Source organism: Olea europaea, unplaced genomic scaffold (assembly GCF_002742605.1).
Source record: "Olea europaea var. sylvestris unplaced genomic scaffold, O_europaea_v1 scaffold492, whole genome shotgun sequence".
Lineage (NCBI taxonomy): Eukaryota > Viridiplantae > Streptophyta > Magnoliopsida > Lamiales > Oleaceae > Olea > Olea europaea.
In genome coordinates, this window is record NW_019263235.1 from 351,928 (window position 1) to 355,674 (window position 3,747).

Sequence of the window (3,747 nt, forward strand, 5' to 3'; positions counted from 1 at the left end):
CCAACAAATCTCCACCTTGATGCCCAATAAATCTGCAGGCAATCAAAACACATAGTTAGCACTTGCATAATCAAGATAGCCAATAAAATTGGATTACAGACCTTACCTCGTGTTTTCAACTTGAAACACATACCATACCTGCTCCATTACTCACCGGGACTAAGGTCTGAAAAACACTCAAGTAGAAGCAAATATTTAACAGTAAACAATCAAGAGCAAATACACGTGCGTTGACGATATACTATAGGATAACACACACAGATCTTTTCAGAAACACGTTCACATGGAACCATAGATTAACACCAAGTCAATCAAACCACGGTTAACCACATATGCAACACATGCATAAATGACCCTAAGAAAAGATCTCACCACACTTATCCTATCCCATTCCATGTTGCTCACACCTCAAGAAGACATATCTCCTCTCATCACCCACCAAACTCACTAGACAGATGACTCAACTCATGTCTAACTGGCAAGTCACAATTGATCCTAAGTCCACGGGATAATCCTTTATCTCCACATAACTTCTCCCAACCTACGTGGATAATGAATCTCCACCTAACTGAAGTGATAAAAGTGCCCCTCTCACACTCCACCTGATCAGGGTCTCTTTCTAGATAAAGGATTCTAGACATTTGATCGCATCTCCACTCGTGATCCAAATGTCACACTCTACATCCCCGGTACAAACCACCATGTACCCCTAGGCATCTATACTCCACCTTACCAAAAGACACACAACACACTGCTAATGCATCGTAAGCCACTATGCATGCAAGCAATTACACCAAGTAATCTTAATATCTCAGATTCATGCAAATGCATATATCAAACACATTGAGATGTAGCAGATAATCATGCAACAAAATTTAGATAATCACACACATACAGAAAAGGATCACACACAAATGCATATGCAGTGAGTAGGTTTATATTAATTAACCTCACTGGGTCATAACTCGACCCCTCAACCAAATTCGTATCACCTCTCATCTTACCCTTCAACTTATCTTTCTTCTTGGGACAGTCTCTAATAAAGTGTCTAGACTTACTGCAACTGTAACACCTTCTACTACTAGACTTGTCTCGTCCTTCGCTCTTCTTCTTACTATCCTCAGCACTCGAATCACTACCGTCTTGAGTTCTACCCAAATTCATCTGCTTAAACTTCATTTTACTCCTCATCATATGTAACTCGCCACTCCTCTTATCCTCTTTTTCAACCTTAATCTCTATCTCCTTACTCCTAGGCGAGTCTATGACAATCTCGAGTGTTAAGGTGTCCCTACCGTACTTAATGCATTCTTAACTTCCCTATATGAATCAGGCATGGAATTAAGCACGATAATAGCCTTATACAATTCAGATACCTTTTCATCACAATTAACAATGTCTTGAACTAATTTGTTAAAGACATCCAGATTGTCATCAAGATCCTTTGAAGGATCCATTTTGAAGTTGAAAAATCGTTCAAACAAGTACAATTTATTAGGAGTTGATTAAGTAAATATAAGTCCTCCAACTTTTCCTAAAGTTGTTTTATAGAATCTAGTTTTCCTACTTTTCTCAAAACAGTATCAGACGGGTATAAAATAATTGAAGTGTATGCAAGTTCATCATACTCTTCTTTTTGTGCTTCTGTTAAATTTGCATGAAATTCGCCATCTATGGCCTTTGAAACTTTTTGTTGGACCAAAATACCCTTCATCTTTTGTTGCCAAATTGAAAAATCCCCTTTTCCATTGAAAATTCCAACTTCAAAATGTGAAGACACAAATCAAGTCACAAATAGGTCACACAAAATAATCCTAAAGTCGCAATATACACCGTTCTAGATTCCCAGGGTTTCGTAAGATTTACAATTTTAGATCAAGGGAATGTTCTAACGGGTCAAGTTCAGGTGTTCTAATTGGATAATTAATGCAAACACGAAGGTATATAAACAAAAATTCCAAATTCTCATGCAACAAGTCTCACACAGTGACTATATGATAGATAAGCACAAAATCAACTACCAATTTGCAATCAAAGTTCAACTCTTCAAACATAGGGCAAATAATTCCTAAATTTTCTAGTACAAGCAATGGTTGCCAAGCAATGACAACCCTCAATCTCAACGATCATCCCACACGATGATCTGCTAATGCTAAAATTTAAACTGAGTTAAGTCAATATACCAGAGCGGACCTATTTGAGTCCATAAATTATGAGACATGCGAATTTAACACTTTAGGATCATCACTATTCTCCCTAAAGTTTCTGGAAATTGCAGCAAGAAAAAAAATCACAATCGAGTCCTGAATGGCCGAGGAACAATGTTGTCCAGATTCTTCTGCAGGCCCTGAAACAAAAAAAAATTCAACACAAAAAATGTCAGAAATAATTTTAGGAACAAACTGCCTGAAGGGACCTCCTTGAAATTCTAGTTCACTTGCCCTCACGCGTTGGTTCTTCTCTCTATGCGCAGGCCTCACGCGCCGTCGACGATCGACACGCGGTGCCCTGAAGAGTTTGCCTCCATCTGCACGTCAGCATTTTCAAAAAATCCTTCTGGATTGATTAGAAAATGTGAAAAATGGAGACTGATTTTGACAATTTTTTCGATCTGATTTCTAGTTCGTTTCTACCGATTTCTGGACAGTTTTTTTTGCTATATTTCAAGAGCCAAAACCACCATCTTGAAGCTTTGATACCAAATGTCATGGAAGCTTTCTTGAAAGATCTTCAAATCGGTGACTTTCGGGCTCAATCGAATGCACCGTTCTCAACCAACAACCAGTCCAATCGACTCCAAATCACAACCAATTGATTCATCTCGATTTCTATTCAATATTATCCACGTAGGACAAGAAAAGATGATGTTTTGTGGCCACAAAGGTTAGGAGAAAACACCACAAAAGTATACTATGAAGGAATCACCAATTGTACACGTTAAACAAGCATTTTGGACACTTCTAGATGCTATTTTTCACACACAAAGGGAAGCAGCCGGGATTCCTTATTTTTTCTCTCAAAACCACACAAAACATCATAAAAAGTGGCTAGAGTTATAGCCATATATATACTCAAGGGTTAGGCCTTAAGTTGGACGTTTGAAGAGGTAAACGGGTCAAGATTCAAGTCTTCCAAGAGAGAATATAATTGGGTCGGGTGTAACTCATGGATTTGGTTGTGGACTTATTTCATTCTTCGGCCTATGCCTATGAAATAATATTAACTCACATTAACATCATAGTTAGAGATTTATTGGGTATCAAAAACTCAACAATTGAGTGATTGGCTCTTTTAATTTCTTGGATTTCTATGGTCGAACATTTGTATCATATGGGTTTGAAGAAATTATATTTGGATGACTCTAGTGTTGAGACCTTTTATTTTTTATTTTTTTTAGTGAACATAATTTACGCAGAACTTGTTTTTTCGAGTGTTTTTATATTTTTCTTGGTGTGTTTGGTATCTGAACGTGATACACTTGAATGACTGAATATTGCAATTGTCATATTATAATGTCGTAGAATCCTTGTATTTCAATGGAAGTAGGAGCCTATAGGAATCTAAATTAATTGGATTTTCCATATTGATTTCTCAAATATTTCCAAGAAGATTATTTCTTTTCTTTTAAAAATATGATCTTCTTTTTTTATTGGTCATGTTTGGGATAAGTCTTACTCATTATTGCTATCTAGCTTGAAAGCTTATGCCTATTCAAAAATGATGCTCAAGATGTGGTGAGATTGAATT